Genomic DNA, 24,923 nt, shown 5'->3' with positions numbered 1-24,923 from the left:
AAAGACATATAAGAAATTGTTTAACATCCTTAGACATCAAGGAAATGCAAATCAAACAACTCTGAGAATGGCTAAAGTAAAAAAAAAAAATGAAAGTTTGTGCTGGAGAGGATGTGCAGAAAGGGGAACACTCCTCCACGGCTGGTGGGAGTGACAACACAGACAGCCACTTTGGAAATCAGTATGGTGACTCCTCAAGAAAATGGGAATCAGTCTACCACAAGATCCTGGAAGTCCTTGAGATTAAGGAGTCTAGCCTGCTTCACTCCATCACTCTGCATCCTGAATAAATTTGAAGATATGAGACACTCACAGTTCTTTTGACATTGGAAAACTGCATTGTGTCACAGAATATATTATTCTGCCCTATGTATTTTACATGCCATTTTCAATGCAATTAATCATTAGACTGTTTCCTGTTTTCTTTTTGGTTTCTTTCCATTTTTTTCTCTCTGTTTTTATGGTTTTGTTGTTGTTTGTTTGTTTGTTTTTTGTTTTTTGAGAAATGTTTTCTGTTTATTAGCTTTGCTTATCCTGGAGCTCTATTTGAAATTCAAATAGACCTTGAACTCACAGAGATCTGGGTGCTTCTGCCTCAAGAATTCTGGGATTGAAGGCATGAGCCACCACTACTCCACAGTTTTTTGCATCATCTCCTGCCTCAAGGAACCTGCTTTGTTTGAGTTCCCATCCTGACTGTCTTTAGAGGAGAACAGTGACCGTGAAGTATAAGCTGAATAAACACATTCCTTCTGAACTTTCTTGTTGGTCATGCTCTTTCGTCACAAAATAGAAACCCTAAGACAAACACGAAGGTTATAAAAAATACTTTTTGAAAGAGAAATGAATGTCTCCAAACTGATCCCTGTGCTAGTATTACCCTGAGCCCCCAAGCAAATAATCACATAAATAAAGTATAAATTCCTTTCTGCAATCAATAGAGATGATAAAATCATTAATACTTCAGAACCATCCTATCAACACACTATATATCCCTTCATTCACAATCAAAATGGCCCCGCTCTGGGACAGGAGTATACTTCAGAGTAAAAAATAATATTGAACATTAAAATCGTATGTAAGGAGTCCCTGGGGTATAGACCACACTAAGCACAGAGACTATTGAACCTCTGTGTTATTATGAAATTAGCTAGAGCCAGATATAATTTTCATGACACAAAGTAGGTCCACAAGCAGAAACCAGACATATTTTGTATTCTCTGGGTCATGAGGAAGGAGGAAACTGAGCTTTTCTAAACTCATCCCATCAATCACAAAGCTATGCTGAAAGGAGTGAAATAGTGCAAGAGAATATGATCAAAGTACAGTAGAGGCTGCATGGAAATGGTGTGATCACATTGGGCATGGGTGATGTCTAGTTCAATCGGTTTAATACAGCAAGAAGAAATACATAATGTAGAAACATTTGAGTAGATAAGGAGCCTGACCAGAAAGGGGACTAGAGTTAAATAATGTATCTAAGGCAATAAACAGGTGAAGCACAGTGACTATTGAACCTGTGTTATTAGGAAATTAGCTAGAGCCAGATATAGTTTTCATGACACAAAGCATGTCCACAAGCAAAAACCAGACATATTTTGTATTCTCTGGGTCATGAGGAAGGAGGAAACTGAGCTTTTCTAAACTCATCCCATCAATCACAAAGCTATGCTGAAAGGAGTGAAATAGTGCAGGAGATCATGATCAAATGGTGTGATCACATTGGGCATGGGTGATGTCTAGTTCAATCTGTTTAATACAGCAAGAAGAAATACATGATGTAGAAACATTTGAGTAGATAAGGAGCACCAGTAAGGGGACTAGAGTTAAATAGTGTGTCTAAGGCAATAAACAGGTTAAGATATGGAATAAAGGGATTGGTGACCTCCCTGCAAGATACCACCAGGTAAGCTTCCAACTTGAGAAAAAGAATTAAATAAAAGCTCAGAGCCACCTGTAGTGTGAATGCCACAAATTGCAACTTCTAGTAAGACAATGGCAGGTGGATCTCTGAGTTTTAGGCAAGTCCTGCCTACAGAGCCAATTACAGAACAGCGAAGTACAGCCATTGAAGGAAACCATGAAGAACAGAAAGCTGCCAACCAGAGAACTTTCATGGGACTGACATAGGCCCTTATGCACATATGTTACTCTTGTCTAGCTTGATCTTCTTGTGGGACCCCTAACAGTGGGACGTCTGACTCTGTTGCTTGCTTCTTGGAGCCTTTTCTCCTACTGTATTGCCTTGCCAAGCCTAATAAGAGAGGAGGTGCCTAAACATACTGTAACTAGGTACGCTGTGGCTGATTGATATTCCTGGAAGGCTGACACTTTTCTCAAGAGAAAGGAGAAAGAATGGAAGTGAAGGGTAGAGAGGGAAAGTTAGGGTGAGTTACTGGGAGGAGAGGATGGGAGAGGAGACACTGTCATCTGTGATGGGATTGAGAAAATTTTTAATTAATTAATAGAAAATAAAATTGATATAGCTAACCTAAAAGAAGAAAGCTGGTTAAGATGCAATTAAACAAGAGGGCTATGTTCCAGCCTCAGCAAACAGCAGCATATAAAATCTTGAGCTACATGGTTCTGACTTTAGAGTAAATGGTAGAAGAAAGGCATTATGGAATCTCCCTCCCCAACTGCGGAAGGTTTGTCAGTGGTATCCCTGGATGGAAGCATATAGAGGCCATTGCATGAAGCTGTGTATGTGAAGCCTGGATGGCCTAAGAGACCCTGAGGTGTTGGAAATGTCATGGGGTACCTGTCACGGACAGTTGCTTGCGGGGCTAGAACCAGCCCAAGAGAAAGAAGTATGTTACAGCCAACAAACTCTTATAGAATGATTCAATTAGCCCATCCCAACCTCTGTCTTTCTGGACTTTATTGGAATAACTTACAGGCTGCTGTCCAAATAATCCAAAAGTGGCTTGCCATGAACTTAAAGTCCAAAAATCTAGGAGTTTCTCAATCCACAAGGCTGGATCTCTTTGCTGATCTTCTGTATGTATATGCTGTAACCTGAAAGAAATAGTCTCTAATTCCAGTGAAGGAATGGACTTGCTAACTAGGCAAGGGCAAGGGGAAAATGAACAAAAGCCAGCTTCCATGTCCTTATATAGTCATCCAGCAGAAGGCGTGGCCATAAAGAAGGTGTGTCTTTTCGCCTCAAGATCTGGATTAAAGGCATGTGTCTTCCCACCTTTAGATCCTCATAGTAGCTCTATTTCCCTCCTCTTGATCCAGAACAAACCAATTAAAAATAATCTCTCACAGGAATTTCCTCCATGTCTTGGTTGTAGTTCATTAGTGATGTCAAGTTGACAACCAAAACTTGCCATTACAAAGGCTGAATTCCTTCACTGGGCTTGTCCTTGAGATTAAGGAGTATAAACTTCTTCATTCCTTATATTTAATGACATTGGAAAAATGCAGTGTTTTTCACAGTATATTATTCTGCCCAATGAGATTTACATGAAAATATTGAATGCAATTGGTCATTGGACTGGTTTTGTTTTTGTTTGTTTTTGTCCTTTGGTTTTTCTAAAAAGGATTTCCCTGTGTTTCATATCTGGTTATCCTGGATCTCCATTTGTAATCCAGCTTGGACTTGAACTCACAGAGATCTATGTGGCCCTGCTTACAGAATGTTGGGTTTAAAGGTATGAGCTACCACCTCATATTTTTCTCATTTATTTTGACCATAAATACTGGACCTTCACTGGGATTCATCTTGGCTATCTTGATGTTGTCTAGAGTCAGGGTCATCTAATGGCTAAGCAGGGTTGGGGAGAGTGTGGAATATTCCCTGTGAGTTCCAGGCACCCTGCCATCTCTGTTCCCTTGTTGTAGACCAAGACTTGCCAGGCTCTAACTTTATTCTTCTTTTAGCCTACAGATGACAGCACTGTCCCTCTCCTACCCCCAACCTGATTCCATGGGTCTCTCATCAGAGCAATAAGTGCTGACAGAAGCCACAACAGTTCCAAAGTTGGGGTTGGCAGATGGACGTAGGACTTTCACTATTTAGGGAGGACCTTTGGTTCTGCAGGACCAACTCATCACTGGATCTAGGTCCTAATGGCACCAGAGTTGGTCAGCCAACTTGGGGCTTCCACCAGACTTGCAGGGCTTCATAACTATTTTTAATTTCTTAATTTAATTTAATTTTCAATTCATTTGAGTTTCCTTTTTTGAAAATTCTCTGTTTAGCTTGTGCCCCATTTTTAGGTAGATTATTATTTTGGTTCATATCTAGTTATTGAGTTCTGTATATATAATGAAAATCATCCCTCTATTTTATGTGTAGTTAGGGAAAACCTTATCCCATTCTGTAGGCTGACAGTTTGGTTGACAGTGTCCTTTGCTATGCTGACACTTCTCAGTTTCATGATGCCCAGTTCATTCATTGTTGATCTTAGTCTGTGTGATAAGGGTGTTGTGTTCAGAAAGTTTTGCTGTGCCAGTGATTCCAGGTTAGTCTCCCTTTTCTTTCTATCAGGCTCAGTTGACCTGGTTTTATGTTTTGTTTTTGTTTTATCTATTTCAAGTTGTGTTTTGTGCAGGTTGATAAATATGGATTTAGTTGTATTTTTCAACATTAGCCATCCAGTTTTTTTTTTTTTGAAGGGTTTCTCTTTGTAGCTTTGGAGGCTGTCCTGGAACTTGCTTTGTAGACCAGGTTGACCTCTAAGTCACACAGACCTGCTCTGCCCTCTTGAATGCTGGATTAAAGGCGTGTGCCACCACTGCCCATCCCATCCAGTTTGATGAGTACAGTTTCCTAAAGTTGCTGTCCAATTTCTAGAGTGTATTTCGGGTTTCTTTCTTTCATTTTTTTTTATTTGTTTGCTTTTTGAGACATGGTTTCTCTGTGTAGCTTTGTAGCCTTTCCTTGCACTCGCTCTAGAGACCATGCCGGCCTGGAACTCACAGATATCTGCCTGCCTCTGCCTCCTGAGTACTGGGATTAAAGGCCTGTGCCACCATTACCCAAAGCCATGCAGTTTGACCAGTACGTTTTCTAAAGCTCCTGTCTAATTTCAAGAGTGTTTTTCTGGTTTCTTTACTGATAATTGGGTGTCTATAGGCATGTGGTTCTATGTCTTTGCCTTCAATTTGAGTACATTGATTAGCATGTTTTGGGGGCCATACCATGCTGCTTTTATGAATAACTATGTAATAGAACTCAAAATAAAAAATAGTGATAACTCTCACAGTTATTTTGTTATTCAGGATTCTTTCAGCAATGCTAGATATTCCATGCTTCCATATAAAGCTGAAAATTATCCTTTTAAGATCAGTGAAAAATTATTTTGGACTTTTGGTGGGAGTTGTTTTGAATTTGCAGATTGCTTTTGGTAGGATGACCAGTTTTTCCTAATGATCCATGAGCTTGGAAGCGCGTCCCATCTTCTGATATCTTCTATGTCTTTAAGGTTTGTTTTGTTTATCATACACGCCTTTCACTGGCTTGATTAGTTTTCCCCCAAGATACTTTAAATTATTTGAGGCTGTTGTAAATGGTACTATTTCCCTCACTTTATTTTCTCAGTTGGCCTTTCAATTTTATATAGGAGGGCTATTGAAGTTTTGCAGTTAGTTTATATACAGATTTTTGTTGAAAGTGTTTATTACCTGTAGTAGTTTCCTAGTGGAATTTGTAGGGTCAGTTTTGCATACTGATATCATCTACAAATGAAGATACTTTGTTATCTACTATATTGAACAGGTATGGCCAGAGTGGAAAACCTTGTTACTGATTTTAATTGACTTGTTTTGAATGTCTCTCCATTTATGTTGTTGTTGTTGGTTTGGGGCTTGCTGTAACCTGCCTTTAATCTGTTTATGTATGTCCCCTGTATCTCTCAGAACTTTTACCATGAAGACGGTTGGATTTTGTCAAAGATCTTTTCTGCACCTAATGAAACGATCATGTGTTTGTCTCTTTCATGGGCCACATCTATTGATTTATGTGTCTTGAAACATCCATCCACCTGAAGCCTACTTGATCTTGGTGGATGATCTTTTTATGTGTTTTGGATTTGATTTGCAAGTATTTTATTGAGAATTTTAACATCGATGTTCATAAGGGAAATTAGTCTATAATTCTGTTACATTGTTGAGTCCAGAGTGATCTATGAGTATTAGGATTGTGGTAGAGTGATTTGATGTTTTAAAACTATGGTGTGATTAAACCTTGTTCTTAGTAAGATGTTATTATTAATGTTAGCTATAGGTCTTTACCCTCTAGATAGATATGCCTAGTGTAGGCACTACACCCAAATGTGAGAATTATTAATAAAAATAGGATGGTCATGGTGAAATATGCATTTCTCGTGATACTGTATCAGGTCCAAGGGCAAGTACGGAGAGGATCCTTATGTATCCTCATACAATTCTAGAATTTAGCAGTTTATTCAGGAGTTAGCCTCATGCCTAATTCAAAGACAGTATGAGGCAGAGACAGCACAATGGATCCTCGGGCATCTCCTGGCTGATATTGCCATGAAGATACCATCTTTGCTCTATTAGCTCTATTAGCATGGAAGTTCCATGCACAGAGAGAATGATGTACCAGCATGCCCCATTGCACTGTGTTCATTCCCTGGCACATTGCAGAAGAAAAGGACAACTGAGCCTTCTGTCTGCACATATACACATGCAAATCTCACAAACATATAAGTAAATATATTCTCACTCATACATAGAAACACATGCATGTGTCCTCACTCTCACACACTCACACATGCTCCTGTATGTACAACCACACACACACACACACACACACACACACACACTGGCATGCAGTCTTGCATGTATGGATATACAAAACATTTTAAATAGAAAATCAGAAGAGAACAATCTGTGGGCAGTGACATATCAGTTCCATGTGCAAAGGAACATTTTGACTGCCTGAGCTTTCAACAATTCCACGTCTCCACATATTTCAGCAACCATGACAGACTGAGACAAGCCAGGACTGAAGTAAACAGGCTGTTCATTTCCCATTTATTTTCTATAAGAGGCTCCCATAGTTACATCTGAATATCCAAATGTTTATACAAAACATTAATAACAGAGGGAAATGTCATATTTATACTACTTTCACTATTTTTGATGAAGATACTTGAGTATTTCTCAAGTATAAAAATTAAAACATAGTTCTAGAGATATATAAAGACAAATAAAAAATAAGAGAAAACACACATAAAATAAAAACAAATAAGGACTAGTAGAGCCTTATGAGGCCAGACTGCAGCATAAACTCCAATTCTGCATCTATTGTTCCCTCTCAATCAGAGTCAAGGACAGGAAACTGCTGTCCAGAGGCTCTGAAGGAATTTCCAAATTCTGGTTGAGGACAGGTGGCCCATGGGCACTGTTCTTAGTGGTTCAGAAACTTCTCTTTTGCAAACACGTCTAAAGGGATGATAAAGGTAATCCCAGTTCTTCCAGAGTCTTTCACTAGAATGGGATTGGGAAAACCCCATTATTGAAGCTTGCAAACTAGGTCCCCACACATTGTGAGAAGGATCATATCTGAAAGATGAAAATTTTTGTCCCATGTTCATCCTCCCTTCCTGTGTATGTTTATTTGTGTGGCATTTTGTGTGAGTGGAGGTGTGTGGTTTTCTTGTGTGTTTTTTTTTCTAGACACAGGCATTTGAGTTCATTTGTAATCAAAAGTCCTTTCAAGTAATTTTTAAATGGTAGTAGAGCCAAGATCAGTATCAAGTGTATTCCTCGGTCACTGTTTTTTATAGTTTCTTCTGGGACCTAGAGCTTGTCCATTAGGAGTATCTGCACAGAGAACATGAGGAGTTTGTGTTTATCTCCACAGAGCTGGGATTATAGGCACACCAAACTTTCATGCCAGGATTTAGTGTGGTCTCTGGGGATCTGAAAACTCAGGTCCTCATGCTTGTTTGATAAGCATTTGGCTAGGGTGACCCTCCTTTGCCAAGTGATGGGGGATGAAGGTGGAAGCAGGTTCAAGGCTACATCTCAACATATTTTCTATAAGCCTATTCTAGGGATTATAGATCCTTAGTGATCAATCCCCTGTTGCAGTTGTGTACAATAAGGAGGAAGAAATGTAATCAGAGTGGGATTCTTTTTTTTTTTTTTTGTGCTGTGAAGTCGTGAGAACTTGCAAGGTAAGGAAAAATGTACACACACACACACACACACACACACACACACACACACACACACACACTTTTTAAAACCCTAGTGCTACTTGTATCAATTAGATAAATATTTCGAAAGACTTTAGAGAAATCCTAGACAAGTTGATTGAGTGTAAGGGGGAAATTTGCATAAAGTATCAAATTACTACCAGTGCACAGGGAAATTTGATGGTCTTAACTTAGCTGTGTTGAAGATAAAGAGTGGGGTGTTAAAGTCTCCCACTATTAGAGTGTGCAGTTTTATGTGTGATCTGAGTTTTATTAATGTTCTTTCACAAACGTGGATGACTTTGTGTTTGGGGCATAAATGTTCAGAACTGAGACTTCATCCTGATGGATTTCTCTTGTGATAAGTAGGAAGTGACCTTCTTCTTCTCTTTTGAATGATTTTACTTTAAAGTCCAATTTGCTGGATATTAGGATTGCTACCCTGCTTGTTCTTGGGTCCATTTGATTGGAAAATCTTTCCCCAACTTTTCATTCTTAGGTACTGTCTGTCTTTGAACTTGTGGTGTGCATCCTGAGTTAATTTGAAGAGGTGAGATTTTCAGCTTCCACTCAGTTCTTCTTTCTTTCTTTCTTTCTTTCTTTCTTTCTTTCTTTCTTTCTTTCTTTCATTCTTTTTTTTGTTTTTTTTTTGTTTTGTTCTGTTTTGTTTTTTGAGACAGGGTTTCTCTGTGTAGCTTTGGAGCCTATCCAGGAACTCCCTCTGGAGACCATGCTGGCCTGGAACTCATATGTGTGACACATGAGTATACGTGTGTTTATTTCCTTATTTTTACATCCACATCACAGATTCCCATCTCCTTTCAGTCCTCTCCATGGTCCCCCATACACTTCTGCATTTCTCTTCAGAAAATGTCAGGCATCCCACGGATATCAGCCAGATCTGGAATACGAAGTTTCATTGAGACAAGGCACCTCTTCTCCTATTAAGGCTGGCCAAGGCAACCTGGTAGGAGGAAATGGTCCCGAAACAGTCAACAGAATCAGAAACAGCCCCTGTTCCCAAGGTCAGGTGTCCAAAGTGAAGACCAGGATACACAAGTGTAACATATATGCAGAGAGCCTAGGGCAATCACATGCAGGCTCTCTGGTTTTGAGTTCATTCTCTGTGAGTCCCTTAGGGACCTGGATATTTCATTTTGTGGATATTCTTCCATTGTCCTAGACCTCTAAGGCTGCTATGATTCTTCTTCCCTGTGTTCTGCAGGACTCCATAGTTCTAATTTGTGACTGTGGGTCTCTTCATCAGTTTCCATCAGTTGTTGGTTGAAGACCCTATGATGACAATTTTGCTAGGCTCCAGTCTATGAAGTTAGCAGAATATCATTTGGAATCTCATTTACATTTCCCAGTTGTGTTTGTCTCTATTGAAGGTCTATGACCTATTTATTCAGCATCTCATTCTTGGCCCTCCAGGCAGTGTCAGGGGTGGGTTCACTCTCATGATATGGTTCTCAAGCAGGAACATTCATTGGTAGCCAGTCCCACTATTTTGGTGTCACCTTTCCCACAGCACGCCTTGTAAGCAGGAAAAATTGTAGGTGAAGGCTTCCTGGCTGGTTTGGTGTCTGAGTCTGTCCAGTAGAAGTCTTGCCAAGTAGCAGAAGATTACCAGTTCAGGCTCTATATCCCCATTGTTCAGTGTCTTAGCTAGGGTCACCCTCGAAGATTCCTGGGAGTTTCTATTGCACTAGGTTTCTAGCTTGCCATAGAGATGCAGCAGGTTCCAGCGGTCTCTCCCACGATTAGATTGGATTTGCCAGTATTTTATTGAATATTTTGCATCAATGTTCATGAAGGATATTGGTCTATCGTTCCCTTCCTTAGTTGTGTCTTTGTGTGGCTTGGGTACCAAGGATATTGAATCTTAGTAATAAGACTTTGGCAATGGCCCTTCTGCTTCTATTGTGTGGAATACTTAGAGGAAAATTGGTATTAGCGGTTTCTTGAATGTCTGGTAGAATTCTGCAATGAAGACATCTGGCCCTCGGCTTTATTTTGGGAAAGAGAATTTTGATGAATGCTTCTATTTCACTAGGAGTTATAGGTCTATTTAAATTGCTTATCTGTTCTTGATTTAATTTTGGTACGTGAAATCTATCCAGAAAATTGTCTATTTCCATTAGATTTAAAAGTGTTGAGGAATACAGGTTTTTGAAGTATGACCTGAGGATTCTCAGGATTTCTTCTGTGTCTCTTGTTATGTCCCCAGTTTCCTTCCTGATATTATTAATATGCATGCTAATTCTCTGCGGTTTGGTAAGTTTAGATAAAGGTTTGTCTATATTCTAGATTTTCTCAAGGAACCAACTCTTCGTTATATTTATTCTTTGTATTGTTCTCCTAGTTTCCACTGTTTTGGTTTCAGCCCTCAATTAATTTCCTGGCATCTACACCTCCGGGGTGTGTTGACTTCTTTTTTTAAGGGAGCTTTCAGTTATGCTGTTAATTCTCTAATGTGACTATTCTCCAGTTTCTTCATGTGGTCACTTAGTGCCATGAACTTTCCTCTTAGCACTGCTTGCAAAGTTTCCCATATGTTTGGGTATGTTTGTCCACATTCTCATTGTATTGTAGGAAATATTTAATTTCTTTTATTTCTTCCTCAACCCAAGAATGGGCAATTGTGTGTTATTCAATTTCCATCAGTTTGTAAGTTTTCTGCAATTTGTGATGTTGTTGAATTCTAACTTAAAACCTGGTGGTCTGATAAGACACAGGGGTTATTTTAAGTTTTTTACCTACTGATGTTTGCTGTGTTTCCCAGTATGTGGTCGATTTTAGAGAAGGCTCCATGTGGTGCTTAGAAGAAGTTATATTATTTCATATTTAAATGGAATGTGCTATGGATGTATGTTAAACCAAATTGGGCCATGACTTCTCTTAGTTCCTTTTTTTCTTTGTTGAGTTTCTTTCTGGTGTTCCTGTCTACTGGTGAGAGTAGTGGGTTGAAGTCTCCCACTATAACTGTGTGAGGTTTTATGTGTGACTTGAGATTTAGTGAAGTTTCTTTTATGAACATGGATGCCTATGTATTTGGGGCATATATGTTCAGAATTGAGATTTCGTCCTGATGCATTTCTCCTGTGATGTGTAGGAATTGACCTCCTCCAACTCTTTTCATTGATTTTAGCCTCAAGTCTGAATTGTTGGATATTAGGATTGCTACCCCAGCTTGTTTCTTGGGTTCATTTGATTGGAAAATCTTTTCCTAAACCTTAACTCTTAGTTACTGTGAAGTTGAGGTATATTTGTTGTATGCAGCAGAAGGATGGAATGTGTCTTCTTATCTATTCTGCTACCCTGTGTCTTTTTATGGGCAATTTAAGACCATTAACATTGAGGGATATTAATGACCATTAATTGTTCTTTTTTGTTTGGATAGGATTTAGGAGTGGTGTGTGGATTTCCACCCCATTTTTCTTTTGGCTGTTGGTAGACTGGGATTATTTAGTGCCTATATTTTTCTGGTTGTTGTGAACTTCCTTGGCTTGTAGCTTTCCTTCCAGAACATTCTGTGTGATTTATTGATGGATATTTGTTGTTTTAATCTGATTGTGTCATGGAATATCTTGTATTCTACCTCTGTATTTATTGAAAGCTTTGCTGGCTATAGAAGTCTGGGCTGGCATCCATGGTCTCTTAGTGTATGTAGAATATCTGTCCAAGATGTTTTAGCTTTCAGAGTTTCCATGGAAAAGTCAGGTGTAATTCTGATAGGTTTGCCTTTATATGTTACTTGTCCTTTTTCCTTTGATGCTCTTCATATTCTTTCTTTATTCTGTATGGTTGGGGTTTTGATTATTATGTGGGAGGAGACCTTTTTTGGCAGTCTACTCTATTGGGGTTCTGTAGATGTCTTGTACTTTCATTGCCATGTCTTTGTTTAAATTGGGAACTTTCCTTCCATGCTTTTGTTGAATATGTTTTCTGCACTTTTGAGTTGTGTTTCTTCAACTTATTCTATACCTATCATTCTTAGGTTTTCTCTTTGCATGGTGTCCCATATTTTCTGGATATTTTGGATTAGTGATATCTTGGACTTAAGATTTTCTTTGGTCGATGAGTCTTTTTCTCCTAGTGTATCTTCAACTCTGGAGATTCTCTCTTCTGTCTCTTGTATTCTGTTGGTTATGCTTGCATCTTTAGTTCCTGATCATTTACCCAGATTTTCTATTTACAGAATTCCCTCAGATTGTGCTTTCTTTATTGTCTCTATATCAATTTTTAGTTCTTGAACTATTTCCTTACAAGATTTATTGATTTCTTGTATTTTTGGTTTGTTTTCTTCTTCCATTTCTTAAGGGATTTTCTCATATCCTCTTTGATGACATCTATCATGTTCATGAAGATGCTTTAAAGGGTATTCTATTCTGCTTCATCTGTATTGTTCAGGTCTTGCTGGTGTAGTTTCCCTAGATTCTGGTGTTGTAAAATTTTTTTGTCTGTTTTTGAATGTATTTTTATATTGTCTACTTCCCATCCTTTCTTCCTGTTGGTGTAGAAGGAGTCTCCTCCTCCCCTGGTTGGTATGGAACCAAGGTTCCCTTCTGGTAGATGCAAACAGATCCAGTTCTCTGATATCTCTCCTCTTCTTGTGGATGGAGGCAGGACTGGGACTGGGGCCTTGAGTATCTGTGTGTGTTTAATCCCAGGGAATTCAGATCTGTGAGCAGTCCCACAGACTCAGTTGTCCCTGAGCAGCTCTGGCTTAGCATTTCTTGGCTTAGCTATGTGCTGCATGAAGCTCAGCTGTGGAGACTCATAGTGCTTGTTTATCAGTAGGATGGCAGAGATGATACCAGATGAAAGGTAGATATAGGAACTCATGCTGAAGATTGGTATTAAGACATTGTCAGACAATGCTACATTTTTATAACTTGTTTATTATTTTAATTTTCATTTTACATTCCAAACTCAGTTTTCCCTCCTGCCCCCACATTACCTCACCCACTTGACTCCCTGAGTCCACTGCTCCTCAAAGGTAAGGACTGCCATGAGGAGGACTGCCTCAAGAAAGTCTAGCACATTAAGATGGGGTGGTACCAAGTCCCTATCCCCTGCATTAAGGCTGAGCATGCCATCCCACCATAGGGAATGGATTCCAATAAGCTAGCTCATCTATCAAGCTTAGATCCTGGTCCTACTGCCAGGGAATCTCAGATAGTCCAACTTTCACAACAGTTTTCCACATACAGATGGCCTAGTTTGGACCTGTGGCATGTGAAACCTCTTGTTCTAGTGTTCATGAGTTTCCACTAGCTTAGTTCAGCTGTATGTGTAGATTTCTCCTTCATGATGTTGAATTACCCGGCTCATACATCCCCTACCCTCTCTTAGACTGGATTCCTGGAGCTTGGCATGGAGCTTAGTGAAGATCTCTGCATCTGGTTCTATCAATTACAGGATGATGGATCTATGATGATTGTTGGGGTATTCATCAATCTGACTACAAGGGTAGGCCAGTTCAGGTTTCATCTCCACTATTACTAGGAATCATAGATGGGGGTCTTCTTGTAGATTCTTGTCATTATCAAAGGGTTATTTTTTAAAATAACAGAGTCAAAATACAGTGGAGGAGAACATCTTGGTGGTCAAATCCAATCTGTCTCTTATGGACTATATTGTCCTTTTTTTGTGCTTACAGGAGGGTGGAGGACTCACCATGAATTGCTTCAGAAACTAAGCACAGTGCTCTGAGGTCATGGGAAATTCGTTTCCTTATCATGTTCCAGGCCCTGAATGGCCTGAATCCACAGGTTGTGGGTCCAAACCAGAGCTGGGCATTGTGCATGGTGGGTCGCAAGAATGGTTGCTCTGTTGAGAAGTCCATGTTGAGAATACTGGTAGGTGTTCCATCCAGGACTGATTCACATGAGAGATCACCAGGCAGTCTGTCCACAGAATTCGTGTTTAGTGCAGTGTCCCCAGTCACATGGTGAATAACATTAGCCTTCAGGACACTTCCTTCAGGAACTTTTTCATCTGAACTGGACATCAGACCCAAGCAGGAGTATTTGATAAGCATGTTACAGCTTTGGCATCTCTTGCCTCTTCCTTCCTCACCATCCTCCCTAACATCACCCTTCCCAGCTTGTCTAAAGGTTGGAAATGCTGGTTCATTGGCTGCCCTCTTCAAGGGGATAAGGGAGTGAAGAGCACCTACATGGATGCTGTTTAACCACAGCTTCCCATTTGGCTGATGACTGTCCCCATGGCTTAATTTGTGTTTCAAAATATTGAAAGTTGCTGTTATTTTATTATTTGGTTGCCAGTGTCTACGGGATGACACAATCTCTTCACAGGTATAGCCAATGCTGCACATAGTCTCTATGACACTGGGGAGGATTTCTTTACTCATTGGTTCTACGTGATCTTTAATTCACCCAGACATCTTCTTTCCAGTAGCTGACAAATTGTTATCCTATGTTGGCTGGGTTTTGTGAGTAACTGTACAATGATTTTGCGACAGGCCTTTGACAAGTGGTAGGGAATGGGATACTGTGTGTTGGTAATGAGTCTGTGCATGTGTTAAAGTGTGGATGCTACATAAGGAAATTGTCCTGTGACCAGTACATATAGGACCACTCCCAAGCTCCACATGTCAACCGCCAACCCATCATAGGGTTTCCTTGCCAAGATCTCTGGAGCCATATAGAGCAAAGTGCCACAGACTTTCTTCAACATCTTCCTCTCTTTGAGCTGAATTGCCATTCCAAAGTCACAAAGCTTGACGTCTCCAGCTCTATGTTATCCAGTTTAATATCACGATGTGCAATGAGTCTTTTGTTTAGAAGGTACACTGCTGTACTGACACAACCTGTAGGAAAATTGGTCTAGCTTCGTCCTCCTTTAGATAGCCTTTGTCATTGAGGATTGTTGCAGATCATTTCCTGCAACATACTCCATGACCACATAAGTCAATTTTAGTGTGTCCATGACATGGAAAAATCGAACTGTGTTTCTGTGTACCAAAGACTGACAGACTCAACCAGCTTGAGAGCAACTTCTGTATTTGTAGGAAGGTGGCAGGCAAGCTTCACCTCCCCAAATGAACCACAGCCTAGAGATTTCAAGATTCTAAAATCATTTTCAAGAATGTCTTCTTCCAAGGGGCTGGCTATGATGTTTGCCTCAATTTCAACCACTTTATCTTGTTGGCAATTCCTGGGGAAAACAAAGCTGGAAACAAAAATTAAAGTAATTTTAGGATGGGCATTTAGTGCTATAAATTCTCTAACTTGTAATCTGAGATAACCCAAAAATCCTATGGAAACCCTTCAGTGACATCCAAATACTAGAAGAACATAAGCTCAAAACACTAGATGAGATATCATTTCAAATGATCAAAGCTGGAATCACTGTTGTGTACATGAAAAGGACAAGGAAACATTAATGAGGTCAATGTCAAGAATGTATCAAAATATAAAACCCTAGCCCATACTGATCAATAGACACAGTATACAAAATAAATAATAGGAAAACAAAGGAGAATTCTTGATCAAATTGGAACCTAGAGTCTCTTTCTGGGATGTTTCAACCATCCAAACCATAGTAAATTTGAATATATGAAAGGAATTCCTAGTCCTGTGTGAATATTAAAACAGATAAAAAAAAACCCACTTAAACACATGAGTCATAATCAACAAGTGTGGTTGGCAAGATCATGGCTCTAACCAAGGCAAAGCCCAGGCCCAGTAGATTATCTGAATCTATCAAAACTTTGGAGGCATTTGTGTGCCAACCTAACACAAACTAGCATCATCAGAGTGGAATGGACCACAGTTGAGGAAATGTCTCCATGAGATAGAGCTCTCAGGCACTTTTTCAAGTAGTAATCAATGAAGAAGTGGCCAGGAAAGGTGATATTCGTTCTATCTACTGGAATTTTGGTTCTGGGCTGTACACTAAAATAATCATGCCATTAATCAGCCCCTTTCCATGGCCTCTGCATCAGCTCCTGCCTCAGAACCAGCTCTGTATGAGTTCCTGTCCTGATTTTCTATAGAAGTAAACAACAGTCTTGGAAGTGTAGGCTGAATACACATTTCCTTCTGAACATTATGGTTGGTCATGGTGTTTTCTTGCAGCAAAAGAAACCCTAAGACAAACACCAAGGTTATAGAAAATAAATCTTGAAAGGGAAAGGAAAGGAATGTCTCCAAACTGCTCCCTATGACAGAAATACCCTGAGACTCCAAGCAAATAAGTACAACAATAAACTATAATCACCTTCCCTGAATTAACACAGGTGAGAAAGTCTTTAATGAGAGTCCTGGATACTTCACATCCATCTTAGCAACACACTACAGATCCATTCATTCATAATAATAATAGCCTAACCCAGGCACATGACTAGACTTCAGAGTAAACAAATTGAACATTAGCATGGCATAAGAGGAGAGTCTGGGGAACAGACCACACTGAGCACAGTGACTGTTGAACCACTAGATATAGATTCCTATATAAAAAGAGATCCACAAACTGAAATTAGACATATTTTGTATTGTCTGTGTCATGAGGTAACAGGCAACTGACCTTCTGTTAAAGTCATTGTATCATACACAGAGATAGGCTGGAAGGAGTCAAATGGGGCTGGAGAATATGATCAAAGTAGAGTACAGGCATGCATGGAAATGGTATGATCAAATTGGGCATGTGTGACATATAATTAAATAGGTTTTAATACAGGAAAAAAGAATCCAGAGAGATATAAGAGACTTAATTTCCAAAATTACATATTAGATGATTATTATTAAGAAACAGAAAATAAGATATGTATTAACCCTAGAACAAAAACTTACATTGTAAATATAAATAGGAAAAACCAAACATAAATCCCAAGATGGAAAACTAAGAAACTGGGAAACAACCTCCTTATATTGAATCTACTTGATTGGAAAGCTTCACTCCTAGCAGATGTAGACTTCATTTGTATAAACGGCTGCTATATGTAGAATTTCTCCTCTCCCCCTCCAAAAAGATACACTAAAATAGTACTCCGGTCAATACTTCCAAACATGGCCTTACTTATGGATATTAATTTAGGTCTCAAACAAAGAACACACACCATGTGCCTATTTAATATATCAGAGCAGACCTGGCTACCTGGCTGCTGGGTTCTCCCAGCAACTCTCTGTCTCTACCTGTTACAGAGTTTGGCTGGCAAGCCCGGCCCCCTACCCTAAACAGTGGTGATTGTATTTGAATGAGCTTGTTGGGTGGGTGGGTCTTGGTCTATTAAGACATTCCTTTAGGAGGGGGAATTAAGAAAAACGACAGCAGCAAACAGCTGTTTCAGGATGTCCAGGCTGTACCACGGACTGCTGGAATGCAAGAGATCCCTCTACTGAAGTCTCCTGAGTTGCTGGCATCACAGTCATGCACTACCATGACTGGGAGAGTCAGTTACTGGTGTGGTCACACAAAGAAGGGACTGTGCCTGGTAATGGCCATGAATGAAAATTCCTGGAAGGAAGACTGACCGCCTTGCCCATATACTGATTAGAACTATAATGATTGTGGAGAGGTTGGAGTATTGCAAGTCCATAGTCAGTCTTTAGCTGCTTTATAGCCATTTATTGAATACTCTGTGTTTGACCTAATATCTTTGTGGCTGGTAAGTAAACACTCTGAAATATACAAACAGATCCAAAACAAACAATAAGCACCAGGGACGTACAACAGAGAGACCGCAATTTACTGTAACCAAACTATCTGATGTTTCCACAAATGTGTTTGGAATGTGTCTTTACTTTTACTTATGACTTCCTTTTTTATGTTTCTATAAAAACTTCATGAAACCAGTAAAAAAAAATGGAAGGAAGAATGAAAGAAAGAAAGAAATAAAGAAAGAAAGAAAGAAAGAAAGAAAGAAAGAAAGAAAGAAAGAAAGTTTCACTCCTATGCTTTCCACAGCTTTCTTTGAAGCAGTAGCTAATGGAGACAAGTGCTCAACAGCCTGTGATACTGAAGTCTCCTGAGTTGCTGGCATCACAGGCATGCACTGTGAACAAAACCACTAAAGAAGTTTGAATGAGAAATGTCCTACAGTGTTAGGCATTTGAGCATGAGTTTTTCTCTTATTTGGGGAACTTCATGTTACAGAGACTTGGTGTCTGCGTTAGTCAGGGTTCTCAATAGTAACAGGATGTTTTATCCAATAATTCAATCATCGCTACCCCTTCTGGAAATTATTGGAGTGACTTATCTGTAGTCAAAAATCCAGGAGTTTTTCTGTCCTAAGGTTCAATCAGTTGCCTTATCTTCACTATGTGCAGGAACACCAAAAAAAGAGACTGCAATTCCAATGAAGTAATGCACTTGCTATGAAGGCACAGGCAAGCAGCAAATGAGCAAAAAGCCACTGTCTTTCCGGTGCATATAAACTCATCTAGGAGAAGGTGTGGCTGTAATGCAGATGTGTCTTCTGGCTTCAAGATCCGGATTAAAGGTGTTTGTCTTCACACCTCTTTTTCCTCATAGAAGGGAAATTTGCCTACCATTGCTCCACCACAAATGAATCAAAACTAATCTTTACATGTGTGCCCTTCATGTCAGGGTTTTATTTTATTAGAGATGTAGTCAAGTTGACAAGAAAAAATGCCATCACAATGGAAGAATTTCCTCAATGGGCTTGTCCTTGACACTAAGGAGTCTAGCCTGTTTCAATACCTCACTCTGCATCCTGAGTCAATTTGAAGATATGAGACATTCAGCTTTCACTCAGTTCTCTTTTTTTGTCAGATTTTATTTATTTATTATGTATACAACATTCTGCTTCCATGTATATCTGCATATCAGAAGGTGGCACCTGATCTCATAACAGATGGCTGTGAGCCACCATGTGGTTAATTGGAATTGAACTCAGGACCAGTGGAAGAGTAGTCTGTGCTCTTAAACTATGAGCCATCTGTCTAGCCCCCTCCACTCACTTCTTAATGAATAGGAAAACTTCATTGTGTCACACAGTATATTATTTTGTCCCATGAGTTTTACATGCCAATATTCAATGTAGTTAATCATTAGACTGTTTCCTGTTCAATATTTGCTCTCTTTCCATTTTTTTCTGTCTTTCAGTTTTTTGGTTTGTTTGTTTGTTTTTTTGAGAGATGTTTTCTGTTTATCATCTCTGCTGATCCTGGAGCTCTATTGGAAATTCAAATTGACCTTGAACTCACAGAGATCTTAGTGTCTCTTCATCAAGAATTCTGGGATTAAAGGCGTGAGCCACCACACAATCCACAGTTTTTGTTTAGTTTTGAAGAGAAATACTAGAGCCTCACTGGATTGTATTTGGAATATATTTCTGTTGACCAGAGTCAGGGTGATCTTGTGGCTAGTCAGGTCTTGGAGGGGTTGTTGAATGTTCCATGTGAGTTCCAGGCTGCCACCCACCTATCATCCCATGCTGATGGCCTCTTCAAGACTTGCCATGCTCTACATGTATGTATGGAGGTGCAGGAAGCAAGAAAGTGCCACTTCACCCCACCCCTACCCCACCCCACTTACTGAGTCTTCCAGCTGGGCAAGAAGTGCTGATTAAATCTACAACATCTGCAAGTAAGGGGCTGGCAATAAATGCACTATTTAGGGGATCATCGGGTTCCCCAGAAGCAGCTTCTCCCTGTGCTCCAGCAGCTTGTAGATATGGAGTAGTTGTGGGGCAGATGGACTCAATGCCTGCATCTGGACCCTGATTCCACCCACCTGAGTTGCTCAGCCTGATTGGGGTGTGCACTAATCATGCAGAAGTGCAGAACATTTCATTTAGTGTTTCACATTCACTTGCGTTTCCTTTTGAAAATTCTCAGTTGAGGGTGTTCCTCATTTTTTGTGGCATATTGTTTTTTGATATCTAGTTATTAAATTCTTTGTATATTGGGTCCTCGTGTGTTGATAAGTGAACGGGCGATGGGGGAACCTTGGGGGATTCAATGGGTAGCAGGTGAATATTATCATTCTGTTGGATGTGTATTTACTGAAAAGTTGTACCAATCTATACTCTTCCAAATTGTCTGAATAAATGTGTCCTTCGCTTGGCAGTGAATAATCAGTTTCATGAGGTTCAATTTATTAGTTATTGATCTAGGTATGTGTGCTAATTGTGTTGTGTTCAGAAAAAAATTCCTGTGCCTATGAATTCCAGACTACCATTGAACTTGATTTGAGATGCAGTCCCTGCTTTTTTTTTTTTTTTAAGAATATAGGCCTAGGGACTTGAAATATTTAATCGCTTCTAATGGGCCATACTAGTAGAAGCAAGAAGATAGTGGAGCTGACTTGATTCAATCTTTTTGGGTGCCTAGATCAAGAGGTTTCAGAGGAGAAGAATGTTACTGTGTGGCTTAGAGATGATTCTGGTGATATTTTGGTGAGGACCATTGCTGCTGTTTGCCCTTGTCTGAAGACTTGGCCTGAGGCTAAACTGTGGAGATTTGGAGTAATCCTTTTGTCAGAAGGAATCTCAAAATAGTCTAGTATTGACTCTGCCATGCCAATATTAGTGAAAACTCTAATGACAATTTATGATGAAAAGTAACGATCTGAGCAAGAAACATACATAATGTAGAAGAATTTATGTAGAACAAGAGCACCAGTAAGTGGACTGGAGTTAAATCCTCTATTTAAGGAGATAAAAAGATTAAGACATGGGATAAAGGGAGAGGTCCCCCAAGGGCAAGATGCCACCCAGTTACATTTCAACTGGTTAATAGGAATTAAAACCTTAGATCCTGTTGTAATGGTGTACACATTCCATTCCAACACCAGAAAAGCAGAGGCTTGTGGATCTCTGAGTTTTAAGCAAATCCTATCTACAGAGTAAATTACAGAACAGCCAAGTATAGGTAGTGAACACAACTATGGAAAGCTGGTTATTACTTAATTTAAAATAGAGCCAGGTTCCAGCCTCAGGAAACAGCAGAAATGGGTGCCATCAGTTATATCATTGTGGCTTCAGTGTCCACTGTAGAAAAAAAGGCATTATGAATTCTCCCTCCCGAACTAAGGAAAACCACTGAGGCCAGACATGTTAGGGATATCCATGAATGAAGGCATATAGAAGCCATTGCATGATACTACTTCTGTGAACCTAAGATTGCCTATAATACCCCAATTAGTAGCAGATGCGTGTCTTTGTTGGAGTAGGTGTGCTTATGTTGGAGGAAGTGTGTCATTATGGATGTGGCTTTTATGTCACATATGTGCTTATGGCATGCTCAGTGTCTACACTAATTCCAGTGGATGCAGGATCAAGATGTGGCACTTACTCACTATCAGCTCCTTCTTCAGCACCTTGTCTGTCCTCATGCCACCGTGTCTTGGCGTGATGATACTAGACTAAACATCTGGTCCTGTAAACCATCCACTTATATGGTTTCCTTTTTTAGCAGTAATGGTTTATCTTCTTGAAAATAGAAATTAGAAATCATAAGTAAGGTAGCATGCTGTGTGTTAATTAGCATCTCTATAACTATTTTTGTTATAGGAAATTTGGTACCTAGTAGAAGCTGGAACATATCTGGTTATGAGGGCTGCAGCTCTTGAGCAAGGGATACACAGTAGGACCTATTATCTAACTTATTGTGCCATAGTCGTTCTTTGTATGAGGAGAGGGACTCCTATGCAGGCCCTAACACCTAGCCATACCTTTGTATGTGGAGCTTAACTGGAGCAAAATATAGCAGAACATGACACTTGCCCTGTATGAATATGGAAACTATAACGTAAAACAGGCGTTATGTTATAGGTTGTAACACCTAATTGGATATGTGTAAGTGGGCTTAAGTTGTAGGAGAAGGCTCATGTAACAGAGCCTCATATGTAGATTTGAATGCATTTACTGAAAGAGAGAGGCTACTTAGCAGGCCTGATAAACCAAATATATATGGTACTCTCTCTGTAAGGTAAGGCATGACTAATGGGTCTCCTCCCCTGCCATATTGTGTGTGTGTTTTAGTGTGTGTGTGTGTGTGTGTGTGTGTGTGTGTGTGTGTGTGTGTTTGTCGTGTGTGTGTGTGCTGTGTGAAGAAGTGAGTGTAGCTTCCTCACCAGGGCCATGAATTTTTGGACCGTATCAGCATAAATGAAGACTAAACTCTTTCCTTCAATGGCCGTGTGTGTGTGTAGAAAAGTGAGAGAGATGAGAGGAGAGAGTGGACGGGGGTGTGATTTGACACTAGAGAATGGATTACCTAGCAAGAGCTGACACAAACACATATGTATATGTGGTCTTTTTGTAGATATAATATGGTTCTGGCTGGGTTTTGAACCTAAACCCAGTAACTCCAGATAGTAAGTTGTGTTCATGCATTTGTGTGTGTGTGTGTGTGTGTGTGTGTGTGTGTGTGTGTGTGTGTGTTTATGTGTGGTTTTGCATGTAGGGGATAGATACCAATCGTATGCCCCAGAGGTGGTACATAACTCATTTACAACACGGAATTTATTAAAATAACATAGTCAAAATATAAGGAGGAGAACATCTGGGTGGCTAAAACAAAGAGCTCTGTTATCTACTACACTGTCCACTCTTTTCTTTGTAGCTTACATCAGGATTCAGAACTAAACATCGTGTGGTCTGGAGACAAGAACTGTGACCTCAGGGTGTGGTAAATTTGCTTGAGAATCGGCTTCTAGTGCCTGAATGGCCTGTATCCAGAGGTTGTGGGCCCAAACTGGCCCTGGTCATTGCTCATGTTGTGCCACATGGATGGTGTATATGAGGAGAAGTCCATGTTCAGAAACCTGGTGGGTGTTCCATCCAGGAATGATTCACATGAGGAGAGATGACCTCAAGGCTGTCCTGAGAATTCATGTTGACTGCAATGTTGCCAGCAGCACTGTGCATGATATTAGCCAGCAGGACACCTCCTCTGCGATCATTTCATCAGATCTGGGTCTCAGACCCAGGCAGGAGTATTTGTTGAGCATGATATAGCTTCATCATCTCTTGCCCCTTCCTTCCACACCCTCCTCTTCCCATCTTCTACAAGAGTTGGAAAAGCTGGTCCCCTGGGTCTCCTCTTCAAGGGGGAGAAGAGGGGGAATAACACAAACATGGCCGCTGATTAACCAGGGCTCTCCTTTTTGATCATGGCTGTCCTCACAGCTCAATTTGTGTTCCAGAACATTGAAAGTAGCTGTTTTATTATTTGGTTTCCTTTGTGTTAGGGATGATTTAATCTCTTCACAGTTATAGTCAATTGTTTTCATAGCCTCTATGATCCTGGGAAGGATTTCTTTACTTTCAGGATATACCTGGTTCTTAATGTGGCCCAGCAAACTGCGTTCCAGGACCTCACATATTGTAATCTATGCCTGGGGGGAACAAGAGTAATTGTGCAATGATGGCATGACAAGGCATTGACAGGTGACAGGGAATGGCTAACTTTGTGTGGGTGATGAGCCTGTACAAAGTATGAGCTGTGGTTTCTTCATATGGGAAATGTCCTGTGACCAGTACATATAGAATTCCCATGTTCCACATATCGCTTGCCAGGGCATCATAGGGTTTTCCTGCCAAGATCTCTCGAGCCATATAGAGCAAGGTGCCAGAGCCCTCCTGCAACATCTGCCCCTCTGCTAGCTGAGCTGCCATTCCAAAGTCACAAAGCTTGATGTTTCCTGCATTGTCAATAAGGATATTCTCCAATTTAATATCCCGATGTGCAATGTGTCTTTGGTGGAGGTACTGCACTGCTGACAGGACCTGTTGGAATATTAGTGTAGCTTTTTCCTCCTGGAGATAGTCTATGTCCCTGAGGAACATCTCCAAATTCTGGCCCTCAACATACTCCATGACCACATAAGTCTTGTTCAGTGTGTTAATGACAGGAAAAATCTTGTCCTTATCTGTAGGCTTCCAGTTTGTCTGAATGACATTGTCCTTTGCTGTGCAGAGGCTTCTCAATTTTATGACTTCAAATTGAATGATTGTTGTTACACGAATATGTACAGATGGTGTTGTGTTCAGAAAGTTTTCCTGCCAGTAAGTTCAAGGCTACTAAAGAACATTGTATTGCTGTGAGAGGTCAGACCATGGTCTTGTCAGAGGTATACCCACCTTGGGACTATGGATTCAAAGAGTAGTTGAAATTATAAATGCCCCATATGGACCATACTAGTAAAAGCAAGGAAGACAGTGGTGCTGAGTTTGACTTGAATGGTGTGGGTCCCTTGAACAAGAACTTCCAGTGAGATGAATATTAATATGTGGCCTAGAGATTATTGTGGTGATGTTTTGGTGAGGAACATGGTAGCCTCTTTGGGGGGGGTCCCCCCCCCCCCGCCCCCCCCCCTCCCCCCCCCCCCCCCCCCCCCCCCCCCCCGCGCCGCCCCCCACGCCCCCCCCCCCCCCCCTCCCCCCCCCCCCCCCCCCCCCCCTTATCTGAAGAGTCTACCTGAGCCTAAATTTAAGGAATGGTGAGTTAATCCTTTTGGCAGAAGAAATCTCAAACACTCTAGTATAGACTCTCTAATACTAATATTAGCTGTTACTCTAATGATGACTTATGATGGAAAGGAGCAAAATGAGCTAGAATAATACATGCGGTAGAAGAATTTGAATAGAACAAGACCACCAGTAAGTGAAATGAATATAAACCCCATGTTTAAGGAAGTAAACAGAATAAGACATGGGATAAAGGGAGTGGTGACCTTAGGGCAATATCCCTCCCAATGAAGTTTCAACTAGTAAAAAGGTATTCAAGAAAACCTTACAGCCTGATC

The 24,923-nt window shown here is 40.2% G+C and overlaps 1 pseudogene; it reads right to left on the bottom strand.

The window, feature by feature from the left end:
- The window catches only part of LOC113832219, a 43,805-nt pseudogene extending 19,811 nt beyond the window's left edge, over positions 1 to 23,994 (bottom strand).
- Between the last annotated feature and the right edge of the window lie 929 nt (positions 23,995 to 24,923).

This window comes from Cricetulus griseus, assembly GCF_003668045.3.
Source record: "Cricetulus griseus strain 17A/GY chromosome 1 unlocalized genomic scaffold, alternate assembly CriGri-PICRH-1.0 chr1_1, whole genome shotgun sequence".
NCBI lineage: Eukaryota > Metazoa > Chordata > Mammalia > Rodentia > Cricetidae > Cricetulus > Cricetulus griseus.
The sequence above is the reverse complement of the archived record's forward strand: the minus strand, read 5'-3'. Positions and strand labels throughout refer to the sequence as shown.